Below are 14,217 nucleotides of genomic sequence, written 5' to 3'. Positions count from 1 at the left end.
CCAAGATATCGTCCAAATAAGGAAATACCACAATACCCTGTTCTCTGATTACAGACAGAAGGGCACCGAGAACTTTTGTAAAAATCCTTGGGGCTGTAGCTAGGCCAAACGGCAGAGCCACAAACTGGTAATGCTTGTCCAGGAAAGAGAATCTCAGGAACTGATAGTGATCTGGATGAATCGGAATATGCAGATATGCATCCTGTAAATCTATCGTGGACATATAATGCCCTTGCTGAACAAAAGGCAAGATAGTCCTTACAGTTACCATTTTGAATGTTGGTATCCTTACATAACGATTCAATATTTTTAGATCCAGAACTGGTCTGAAGGAATTCTCCTTCTTTGGTACAATGAAGAGATTCGAATAAAACCCCAGCCCCTGTTCCAGAACTGGAACTGGCATAATTACTCCAGCCAACTCTAGATCTGAAACACATTTCAGAAATGCTTGAGCTTTCGCTGGGTTTACTGGGACACGGGAAAGAAAAAATCTCTTTGCAGGAGGTCTTATCTTGAAAACAATTCTGTACCCTTCTGAAACAATGTTCTGAATCCAAAGATTGTGAACAGAATTGATCCAAATTTCTTTGAAAAAACGTAATCTGCCCCCTACCAGCTGAGCTGGAATGAGGGCCGCACCTTCATGTGGACTTAGAAGCTGGCTTTGCTTTTCTAGAAGGCTTGGATTTATTCCAGACTGGAGATGGTTTCCAAACTGAAACTGCTCCTGAGGAAGAAGGATCAGGCTTTTGTTCTTTGTTGAAACGAAAGGAACGAAAACGATTATTAGCCCTGTTTTTACCCTTAGATCTTTTATCCTGTGGTAAAAAAGTTCCTTTCCCACCAGTCACAGTTGAGATAATAGAATCCAACTGAGAACCAAATAATTTGTTACCCTGGAAAGAAATGGAAAGTAGAGTCGATTTAGAAGACATATCAGCATTCCAAGTTTTAAGCCATAAAGCTCTTCTAGCTAAAATAGCTAGAGACATAAACCTGACATCAACTCTGATAATATCAAAAATGGCATCACAGATAAAATTATTAGCATGTTGCAGAAGAATAATAATATTATGAGAATCATGATCTGTTACTTGTTGCGCTAAAGTTTCCAACCAAAAAGTTGAAGCTGCAGCAACATCAGCCAATGATATAGCAGGTCTAAGAAGATTACCTGAACACAGATAAGATTTTCTTAGAAAGGATTCAATTTTCCTATCTAAAGGATCCTTAAACGAAGCACCATCTGACGTAGGAATAGTAGTACGTTTAGCAAGGGTAGAAATAGCCCCATCAACTTTAGGGATTTTGTCCCAAAATTCTAATCTATCAGACGGCACAGGATATAATTGCTTAAAACGTTTAGAAGGAGTAAATGAATTACCCAAATTATTCCATTCTCTGGAAATTACTTCAGAAATAGCACCAGGAACAGGAAAAACTTCTGGAATAACCACAGGAGATTTAAAGACCTTATCTAAACGTTTAGATTTAGTATCAAGAGGACCAGAATCCTCAATTTCTAAAGCAATTAGTACTTCTTTAAGTAAAGAACGAATAAATTCCATTTTAAATAAATATGAAGATTTATCAGCATCAACCTCTGAGACAGAATCCTCTGAACTAGAAGAGCCATTAGAATCAGAATGATGATGTTCATTTAAAAATTCATCCGTATACAGAGAAGTTTTAAAAGATTTTTTATGTTTACTAGAAGGAGGAATAACAGACATAGCCTTCTTGATGGATTCAGAAACAAAATCTCTTATGTTATCAGGAACACTCTGAACATTAGATGTTGATGGAACTGCAACAGGTAATGGTACATTACTAAAGGAAATATTATCTGCATTAACGAGTTTGTCATGACAATTAGTACAAACAACAGCTGGAGGAACAACTACCAAAAGTTTACAGCAGATACACTTAGCTTTGGTAGTTCCAGCACCAGACAGCGATTTTCCTGAAGTATCTTCTGACTCAGATGCAACGTGAGACATCTTGCAATATGTAAGAGAAAAAACAACATATAAAGCAAAATTGATCAAATTCCTTAAATGACAGTTTCAGGAATGGGAAAAAAATGCCAAGGAACAAGCTTCTAGCAACCAGAAGCAATGAAAAATGAGACTTAAATAATGTGGAGACAAAAGCGACGCCCATATTTTTTAGCGCCAAAATAAGACGCCCACATTATTTGGCGGCTAAATGCTTTTGGCGCCAAAGAATGATGCCACATCCGGAACGCCGACATTTTTGGCGCAAAAGAACGTCAAAAAATGACGTAACTTCCGGCGACACGTATGACGACGGAAACGGAAAAGATTTTTTTTTTGCGCCAAAAAAGACCGCGCCAAGAATGACGTAATAAAATTAAGCATTTTCAGCCCCCGCAAGCCTAACAGCCCACAGGAAAAAAGTCAAATTTTTTAAGGTAAGAAAAAAATGATTGATTCAAATGCATTATCCCAAATATGAAACTGACTGTCTGAAAATAAGGAATGTTGAACATCCTGAGTCAAGGCAAATAAATGTTTGAACACATATATTTAGAACTTTATAAAAAAGTGCCCAACCATAGCTTAGAGTGTCACAGAAAATAAGATTTACTTACCCCAGGACACTCATCTACATGTTTGTAGAAAGCCAAACCAGTACTGAAACGAAAATCAGCAGAGGTAATGGTATATATAAGAGTATATCGTCGATCTGAAAAGGGAGGTAAGAGATGAATCTCTACGACCAATAACAGAGAACCTATGAAATAGACCCCGTAGAAGGAGATCATTGCATTCAAATAGGCAATACTCTCCTCACATCCCTCTGACATTCACTGCACGCTGAGAGGAAAACCGGGCTCCAACCTGCTGCGGAGCGCATATCAACGTAGAATCTAGCACAAACTTACTTCACCACCTCCATAGGAGGCAAAGTTTGTAAAACTGAATTGTGGGTGTGGTGAGGGGTGTATTTATAGGCATTTTAAGGTTTGGGAAACTTTGCCCCTCCTGGTAGGAATGTATATACCATACGTCACTAGCTCATGGACTCTTGCTAATTACATGAAAGAAATAAGAAAAATTGCTTAGAAAAAAAATTGCAATACTAATCTAAAACATAAGCGCTAAGAAGCGTTATTAATAAACTATTAAAACATTGAATTTAAAAACAAAACAATGAAAACATAGCCCAAAATTGTAATGAGGGTGCGATGTGAAGAGAGGGAGGGCCTTATAACGCTGGTAAAAATATGCGCGCAAAAATAGCATCATAGCGTGCGAGATTTTGCGTAAATTTTAAAAATATAGAAAAACTACCTTGTGTAGCGAAGGTCTATCTTAGTTATCATAAAATGACCCTCCTTATAACTCTCACATAAATTTCGAGTAAAGTCTGTAATGTAAATAGCATCTATAGTCTAAATACGGTGAAATGCCTGTCCCAGGGAATAAATATATACAAATATACATTTAAATAAACTTGTTTAAAAGTGCCCAAACCATAGCTGAGAGTGTCCTTTAGAAAAATAAAATATACTTACCTGAAGACACCCATCCACACATAGCAGACAGCCAAACCAGTACTGAAACATAACAGCAAAGGTAATAGAATAGGAGTATAATGTCGATCTGTAAAGGGAGGCAGAAGGTAAATCCATGTAACCGAATTTACAGAAAGCCCATTGTGAAAAAGCCCCTTTTCTAATATTGGGTAAGTGACTAAATTTAGTGTCAGGCTTTTCCTTATAATCCATTTACCTTATTTAAAGAATGATACTTAAAAAACACGCATAGAGAAGAATGTTATGTTGGTTTTTGATTCAATGCCAAATTTAAATGTTTGTATAATCTAATTGTTGCAACTCTTTATGATTTTTATTGTCATTCGGTTAAGGCATGGACTTTGTATATATGTTCCACTGCTGATATTAAAATAAAGATATAAAAAAAAATGTATACCCTTTCTAAATCAAACAATATTATTGCTCCACATTTGGTGCACTAGTAGATATAGGGATACAAATTAAAAATACATTACTACTTATGGATTATGTTACAGCTTTGTCTTTCATTACAAAGCAAGGGGACAATATTATTTCTACATATTTGGTGCAAAGTTTTGATCCAAACTTGTCACACTAATAGATATAGAGATAAATATGAAATAAATACACAACATAATATAGCTAACTTCCTTTTTATTTGTTGGAAAAATCTATGTGCACCATGTTTAAGCCATGTAATACAAGTCCCACTCTTCACTTCGCACCAAATTTGACACAACACTTTTTGCACCAATTATGATGCAAACTCCTAAACCACCCACACACTAGTGAATTTTTCAGGCACTTTTGGAATATGCATAATCACATGATTTATGACATCAGCCAATCTGATTCAAATATACATTTTAAACTATCACTAACAAATCAAATTGCTCGATACTTGTGTCATTGATCACTCATCAGAACTTGTAAGTACCATTTGTTACATTGTGTATTATACTTTGAAAGTATATATATGTGAAATTAGTATTAAAGATAAACATTGATGCTGACATTTGGACACACAGTGTAATATTTTAGACAATGATTTTAAAATTCGAATTGATGTTTGATTCAATATAATCTTAAACTGATAGCTCAAAGGGATAGCCCACCTAACATTAAACTGTCATGATTCAGATACAGCAAAAATTAAAATCACCTCTTTATTGTCATGATATTTTCAGTGTATTTCTTAATTCTCTTGAATTCATATTTTAGTAAGAAATGTCATCTTATATGCCAGCCCATTTTATAACACCTGTATAGGGGTGGTTTTTAAAACTATATTGCAATCAGTAGGGGTTACACAGGTACAGAGAGAAAACTGGCCCAGCTCTAAAAATATCCATTGATTGCAAATAAATAAATACTATACCCTGATTACATGCTATATTTGCAATTATTCCTGCTCAGAATAATAATAAATTTACACTATATACATATAGTGGTATAAATAAACACAGAGATATGACAGACAACATTGTTTAGAACAAAAATAGGAACTTAGAAACATGTAAATATGTTTGCAAAAGATTCCTGACATAACACACACAAACACACACACACACACACACACACATATATATATATATATATATATATATATATATATATATATACAAGTATGTGCAAAAATATACAGTATGTACAAATTCTAGCATTAATAATCATTAATCATTTTTTTTGTATAATAAATAAATATAAAAAATAACTTTCTATGAGATATTGTTTGTTGAGGTATAAATTTATCTATTTCTTGGACATTAACAGATGAAAAATAAAAGATTACCTTTAGAGAAATGTGCTTGTTCATGGACAGTAATGAAATGGTATAAATACAGTTGGGAAATACCGAATTACCGCAACATTGATTACTGTTAGTTAACAACAGTCTAATGCTCATCGCGCCATACTTGACGTGCGTGTTTTTGATGTTTTTTTTATACATAAGGGGATCGTATGTGGATCAGCATCAGCAATGTCTGGCGAGCGTATTGACGCCGGTGAATGCACGCTTTACTAAATATCCCCATATGTCAGCATTGAATAATATGTTTTGGGATAGATGTTTAAAAATCATAATAAAACAAACACACTATGATGAATATCAGTACCACCCAAAGAGTTTTGCTCAAACCAATTTGTGCCCAAGTGAGACTTTAAACCAGCACATACACAAGATGTTTTCAACTTTGAAGAATGTAGAGAGAGCATTTTGCCTTGTTTCACTGTAGTCAAACATGCTATTAGATATTTAGTTCAAAAAGATATGCTTGAGCTATATGGAAAAGTGTCTGCAAATGGAGAGAAATGTATCTTGTCCTTATTTATCTTTCGCCACAATATCTCTTAAACCATGTTTCCCAATTCGTTTAAACATTCAACCTTACCATTTGTTAAATCCCTTATCCAGTGTTATAAAACCCTCTTGTGTGCACACCCTGGCCCTCTTGTGTGCACACCCTGGCTGAGAAAGGGATTGTCTGGATGATATCAAAGGCAAAGTAAAGTGAAATGTGAACATCCATCCTCCCTTTTTATGGAGGTAGAAACAAACTTCTACCTCCATAAAATAAAACACTACTGATCGACTTTTAAAGACGAACAAAAATAATAATCAATTAATTATAAAATGTAGTTTTCCCCCTTAGTTTCCTACTTGTAAACACGTTGTATCTGAATCCTTTGTAACGTGTATTAATCTATTTGTTTGTAGTAAAACAAGTTGCAAACCACATAGAAAAACAAATATTATCTTAATTGGACCTCTTGTCCTTAAACCTCTTTGTATAAAGAACAAACAAAAACAAACAAACAAACAAACAAAAAAAACAGAGGAAGACACTGAACATCATACAAACAACACAAACATAACATAAAAATGACAAATGTAACATAAATGTGCCGTTCTAATCTCTTCACCTGTAAATGGAGAAAAAATAATCAAAAGACCTAAACAAAAGAGAAAAAAAATTAAAATAACCTGATGCCCAAAAATAAATAATAAAAAAAAATATATATATTAGGTTAATCAAATTTTTCAATTGGCTGCCATACATATTTAGACCTAAATATGAATTAAATTGTTTGCAAACATTTCTTATCTTTACATACACAGGCCTGCAATAACAGATTTTGTTCCTTTTCATTTTTCCTGAAAAACAAAAAAATAGTGTCAGGACATAGAACAAATAACAACATACAACAAATAACAGTTACACTGATTGTGCCACCTTATTTATAATACTTATTTAATAGACATGTGCACAGCGGAAAAATTTGTTTTGGTTCGTTTCAGATAGATTCAGATTTTTTCTAATTTCGTTTTGGATCGATTAGAATTCGGATACATTTGAATGTATTCGTTTCGGCTTCATTCGGATTTGAATAAATTCGGATGTATTTGTTTTGGATTTGATTCGCAAATTTGGAAGTTTGGTCAGTGTTATGTTGATTCCGATGGTTCCAAATTACACAAAAGGAATTATTTCACTGTTCTATCTCCCTAAATCTCACTAAATTTAATTTTTATACTGAATTGTGATTAGTCCATGGCTTTTCGAATATAACGAATAAATCCCAACTAATTTGGATTTATTCATTATAAATGCATTCATGTTAGTTTATTTTCGTTGCTAGGGTAATTCAGAAAATTTTAATCGATTTGAACTCCGAATTTGGCGAATTCATACGAATTTCGATTCGGAAAGTAATGAAACGTGCATGTCTATTATTTCATTCAAATTGCTAAATTACTCTTAAAGGTGGTGAGAACATACTGTAGTTTTCCATGCTTGATAGCTATTTGATATCTTTCTTGGATGGGAAACTTCATATTCATTTGGAATTAATTTCATAATACTGTTGATATAATTGGTATCCGCATATTCCAGACCAGTTGTCACATAGCCCTTTTCATTAAACCAACAGTATTTCATTTTATGACCCCCCTTCCATCAAATAAACAAACCTTGGAAGTATTTGTTCTGGGTGCATACATATATTGCTTCTTATGAAAAGATGGCATGAGATTTTTACATTTTGATTCCTTTCTCCAATCATATGGCATACAGAGAAACTTTTTAATACTCCTTGCATTAACCAGTAAATTTCTATTAACAAAATCCATGCCTTCATATTTTCCTGCCAGAATTAACATTCTTGGATCTCCAATCTCTAAGATTGGTGTGCCTTTTAGGTTACAGTATAATTGATGAAATTTACTACAGAAAGCAAATGGCTCTTTCATTGGGTGGGGAACTACTGTTTATAAAAATGATGTATCTGTTAAATCCACAACAGTTAGTTCTAACAACATGTTAGCACATTTCTCTTTGTCAGCCCATAACCCATTCTGCTGTAAAAGCTGCAGTGCTTTACTGTGGTATGCTGGCAGACAGAACTTAAATAGATAACAAGCTGTCTGATCATCCAAGCTATACTGTGCTACATGTTGCTCACATTTAACTTTACTATGCAGGAAATGCAATTTTGGGTCAAATGGTGGAATTAAAGTTTTAAGTTTCCTAGCATACTTTTTATATGGGTCTTCTGGTGCACTAATCAGTACAGAGGGAGTCTGTACACTCTCTCCAATAATCTGATACCCTGTTGTTTGTGGACTTTCTAATCTATCCTGGCACATGGTAGAAATAGGTTTTAGCTCTGCTGTGGTATTTACACTAAACAATGGCAGTGGCTTGGATTTACCTTCTTCTAATGTATTTGTTGTTGCTATTGTAGCATTTCTTTCTTTTTGTGGATGTTCAACTACATTTTCTCTCTGGCTAGATTCACTTTTGTGACAAACCCCATGCTTAGCATAATTACTGATAAAACAGGGGACAATTCTAACCTTTCCAATGCACCTTTGTATTGTACAATACGTTTTGCTAAATTACCATTATACTTTACTTTCTTATTTAAAACAGACATCTTTATTTTACAAACAGCATCCTCAAATTGTTGCAACAATTCATTAAATAATTCTAATGCATTTAAATTATCTTTACACACATATTCAATTGTACCATTATTTGCACATCTGTTAATAACTTCCATCTCACATGCTCACAAAGACCAGTCCAGAATTCTTGTTCTGATATAGCCTTCCAGTGCATTCACATCTGAGTCCGGCCACAACTGTAGCTTGTACTGGGTTCCCCAATAGTTTGTCTTCTCAAAAAAAAAACTGGAATGCTAACCTGCCTGACTTCGCCAATGTGAAAAAGCCCCTTTTCTAATATTGGGTCAGTGACTAAAATCAGTGTCATGCTTTTCCTTTTAATCCATTTACCTTATTTAAAGAATGATACTTACACTAGTCTTATAAAAAGGATACATTGATTAAATGACAAATCTATACATGAGTGGTGAGAGAAGCATCTAACATACAAGGCTCTCTTCCTCTAGTCTATCTACACTATAGATGTCAGGTTAGGTAAAGTCCGGAAGCAGACCCAAATGCTAGAGTGAACCTAAATAACACACTAGCACAATGAGTATAATCCAGGAAGTGACCCCACAACAGCTTCTATAAAACAAGGTACTCACACAATAGTTAAAGGTAGTTCTCGAGTTTCAGGGTTGGTGTTCTAGGTAACTTAATAGCAGATGGAGTGGGGTCAGGGATAGGCGTAGTCAGGCAAACAGAGGTTGGCAACTTGTAATCAGACAGTTTAGGGTTAAACAACAACGTAGTCAGATGAGCAGAGTTTGGCAACTTGTAATCAGGCAGTTTAGGGTTAAGCAATAGCATAGTCAGAAGGGCAGAGTTTGGCAACTTGTAATCAGGCAGTTTAGAGTTAAGCAATAGCGTAGTTAGAAGAGCAGAGTTTTTCAACTTGTAATCAGGCAGTAAAGGGTTTAGCAAAAGCGTAGTCAAGTGAGCAGAGTTTGGAAACAAGTATCAGTCCTTAAAGTATTTGCATTAATGTAGTCAAGCAGGCAAGAGTTCATAACAAAATATCAGGCAGAATTGAGAAGGCAATATCGAAGTCAAGCAGGCAAGGGTTCAGTAACAAGAAATCAAGTAGTTTAGAGGATTAGAGTACTCACGAAAGCCACAGTAGTTTAACAAACGGGCACCAGAGGATCGAGCCGCCGGAATAAGAACCCCGCCTGACGTCAGCAGAGTGGGATTGCTCAGAATGTGCATAATGTTGCTAGGCAACGTAGCTCAATAGACAGAATTGCCGGAAGAACCAGAAGATAGGAAGCGGAGCATGACAATAGACTAATGCCTGTGGGTGTGTGCATGCAAAGAAACATGAAGTCTGTCTCTATTACATTTGGTGTTATTTTGTCCTTCCTACCTGTCTGTTCTTTACACAGCATATTTAAGAAAATTGTCTTAACCAATCAAATGCTTAATTTATGCCCAGTTGATAATTCCCAGTAGAAGTATCCAGCTACCTGTAGGTGTCACCCTTGTCCAAGAAATGACATTTGACAGGACTCCAGGGCATAAGCTGTTGACATCCTTTGATGTTGGACAAAACACACACATTTGACAGGACTCCAGGGCATAAGCTGTTAGCCTCCTTTGGACAATGCTGTTTATGACCCTTTTATAAGAACATGGGCTATATACGTCCTTTGAAGTTCCAGGAAGGATATGAAGTTATGGTACTGACCCTCCAAAGGACTTCATAAGCCTTTAGCTCTGTGATGACTCTCTGATAAGGACATCCTTTGAAGTTCTGTTCAGAGATACCATCTGTTATATTCCAGTCTAGTACATATTTGCAATGAGATACCACTCTTAAGAAACTGGTTTAATCCTTTGAATCTCTGTTCAGAGATGCCATCTCCAGTTAGTTCCACTTGTCCCAAGAAACTGGTTTATACCTTCTCCAGTTTGTTTCACTTGTCCCAAGAAACTGGTTTAGATATTAAGTCTGAATTCAGCAAGAAATTGTAATCCAAAGTGATACTTATTACACCCATGAAGAGATTTCCCATTAGGCGAAAACATGGTGACATGAGGCAGTACTCCCTTTACTTCCCTTTGACAAACACTGAACTATGAGAGGAACCGGCATCAATATGCTCAGAAGCGCCTTTCACAGAAGAAATCAAGCACATAATGCTTCAACCACCTCCTAAGGAGGCAAAGTTTTAAACTGAGGTATGTGTGAGGTGGGTGGCATATTTATAGGCTTTTGAGGTTTGGGGAACTTTGCCTTCTCCTGGTAGGAATGTATATCCCCATATGTAACAGCTGGTGGACTCTCTTCACCTATATGAAAGAAATAGCATGCTCTAATGAATTAAAGCATGTCATTTTTCGATTATTATGGCCCTTTAAAGTGACAGTAAATACATTAAGATTTTGATATACAATGTTTAATTATGTTTAGTAAAGAAATTTTGTAGTATATGTCTATTAATTAGTTTAAAGCATAGATTGTGAACCATAGGCTATAAGTCGGCCCAAATGTCCTATAGTATATAAGCTTAATTAGTATGTAGGACAACCTTAAGCTTTCCCACCCATTCTACAGTGTTTGTCTTTACTACCTGTAATTGAAGTTTTTTCCATGAATCAACCACCATTTTGGTGAAGAAGTTACTCCTGAACCTATTGCCCTTTAAATTGAGATTATAATTACCTGGTGTTTTGCTTCTTACACATCAGGGCATATTCTAAGGGGTCAATTTAATAATGTGTGAGCAGACATGATACAATGTAGCGTATCATGTCCGCTGCACATCGATAAATGCCGACAGCATACACGGTCGGCATTTATCATTGCAGCAGCAGTTCTTGTGAACTGCTGGTGCAATACCGCCCACTGCAGATTCACGGCCAATCGGCCTCTAGCAGGTGGTGTCAATCAAACTGATCGTATTCTTTAGACCGCTGCTCTTTAGACCCAAAGGCTCACTGAAAACATGGGGCATCAAGCTCCATACAGAGCTTGATAAATTGATCCCTAAGTTTGGTGGCTAGGATTTCCATGAATAATACAAATAATAGATGGGGATAGGGGACAACCTTGCCTCGTGCCATTTCTAAAGGGAAATGGGTCAGATAAAATACTATTGACTTTAACCTTAGCTGTTGGATTAGAATAAAAAGTGAAGATTCTCTCAATAAATTCATCAGGGATACCAACTTTTTGTAAAGTGAGATGTAGGAATGTCCAGTCCAACCTATCAAAGGCCTTTTCGATATCCGTTGACAGGAGGACTAAGGGTAATTGGTGTAATTTTGCATATTGTATAAGGTGAAAGATCCTGGTGGTATTATCCCTTGCTTCTCATTGTGGCACAAATCCCACCTGATCTGTATATATCAAGGTGGGCAGAACTTGGTTCAATCGATTTGCTAAGATCTTCGCAAATATCTTTAGATCTACAATAAGTAGTAAGATGGTCTGTAATTAGTTGGAAGATCTTGCAGTTTCCCCGGCCTTGGTAAAACTGAAACATGGGCTTCTAGCTTCCATTGTGGCATTGGACATTTGTTACCAACTGATTGGAAGAGGGTAAGCAGGTGGGGATGAGTAATTTTTTATAGGTTTTATGGTAGGATCGCTAAACCCATCTGGTCCAGGGCTTTTACCCGCTTTCAGTGCTTGTATTGCTAGATCGATTTCTTTGGTATTGATCGGTTGTTTTAGGAAATCTGCCATATCAGATGGAAGCTTTGGTATGGGTATATCTTTTAAGTATTCATGGCATACAGAGGTATGTGTCTCCTTTGTTCTCAAGGGAAGGAGATCATAAAGATTTGCATAGTAATCCCTAAATATTTTTGCTATATTTAGTGAATCCTCTACTATAGTGTGTTGGCTGCTTTTAATGCTATGCACATGTAGGGAATTTTGTTTTTGTTTGAGAGCTTTGGCAAGAAACTTGCCGGTGTTCTATCAGATTCTGCTTCTTTCTCAGAATCTGCTCCCTCTGACTGCGCATGCTCTGTATAACGTAATCACATTCCACATATGTTAAATAGGAATGTGGGGAATGCGATTATGTTAATCAGCTGCATGTGCATTTAGAGGGAGCAGATTCTGACAAGGAAGTTGTGTCTGATCTTGCTGTGGCTATGAGATGTGCGCATGCGCTGTGAAAATTGAATACTGTAAAGGAAATGAAAAGTGCATTATTTATATATACAGTGGATATAAAAAGTCTACACAACCCTGTTAAAATATCAGGTTTCTGTGATGTAAAAAAATGAGAAAAAGATAAATCATTTCAGAACTTTTTCCACCTTTAATGTGACCTATAAACTGTACAACTCAATTGAAAAACAAACTAAAATATTTTAGGTAAAGGGAAATAAAAATAAAAAAATAAAATAATATGGTTGCATAAGTGTGAACACCCTTAAACTAATACTTTATTGAAGCACCTTTTGATTTTATTACAGCACTCAGTCTTTTGGGTATGAGTTTTTCAGCTTGGCACATCTTGACTTGGCAAGATTTGCCTACTCTTCTTTGCAAAAGCACTCGAAATCTGTCAGAATGCGAGGGCATCTCCTGTGCACAGCCCTCTTCAGATCCCCCCACAGATTTTGAATTGGATTCAGGTCTGGGCTCTGGCTGGGCCATCCCAAAACTTTAATCTCCTTCTGGTGAAGCAATTCATTTGTTGATTTGGATGTATGCTTTGGGTAGTTGTCATGCTGAAAGATGAAGTTCCTCTTCATGTTCAGCTTTCTAGCAGAAGCCTGAAGGTTTTGTGCCAATATTGTCTGGTATTTGGAACTGTGCATTATTCCCTCTACCTTGACTAAGGCCCCAGTTCCAGCTGAAGAAAAACAGCCCCAAAGCATGATGCTGACACCACCATGCTTCGCTGTGAGTATGGTGTTCTTTTGGTGATATGCAGTGTTGTTTTTGCGCCAAACATATCTTTTGGAATTATGGCCAAAAAGTTCAACTTTGGTTTCAGCAGACCATAACACCTTTTGCAACATGCTTTAGGGAAACTTCAGATGTGTTTTTGCAAAATTTAGCCGGGCTTGGATTTTTTTTGTAAGAAAAGGCTTTCGTCTTGCCACTCTACCCCATAGCCCAGACATATGAAGAATACGGGCGATTGTTGTCACATGTACCACACAGCCAGTACTTGCCAGATATTCCTGCAGCTCCTTTAATGTTGCTGTAGGCCTCTTGGCAGCCTCCCAGACCAGTTTTCTTCTCGTCTTTTCATCAATTTTGGACATCCAGTTCTTGGTAATGTCACTGTTGCACCATATTTTCTTCACTTGATGATAACTGTCTTCACTGTGTTCCATGGTATATCTAATGCCTTGGAAATTCTTTTGTACCCTACTCCTGACTGATACATTTTAACAATGAGATCCCTCTGATGCTTTAGAAGCTCTCTGCGGACCATGGCTTTTGCTATAGGATGCGACAAACAAAATGTCAGGAAAGACCTACTAGAACAGCTGAACTTTATTTGGAGTTAATCAGAGGCACTTTAAATGATGGCAGGTGTGTACTGACTCCTATTTAACATGAATTTGAATGTGATTGCTTAATTCGGAACACAGCTACATCCCCAGTTATAAAAGGGTGTTCACACTTATGCAACCATATTATTTTAGTTTTTTATTTTTATTTTCCTTTACCTAAAAGATTTCAGTTTGTTTTTCATTTGAGTTGTACAGTTTATAGGTCACATTAAAGGGGGAAAAAGTTCTG

Source organism: Bombina bombina, chromosome 1 (genome assembly GCF_027579735.1).
Source record: "Bombina bombina isolate aBomBom1 chromosome 1, aBomBom1.pri, whole genome shotgun sequence".
NCBI classification, from domain to species: Eukaryota; Metazoa; Chordata; class Amphibia; order Anura; family Bombinatoridae; genus Bombina; species Bombina bombina.
Note: the sequence above shows the minus strand (reverse complement) of the source record.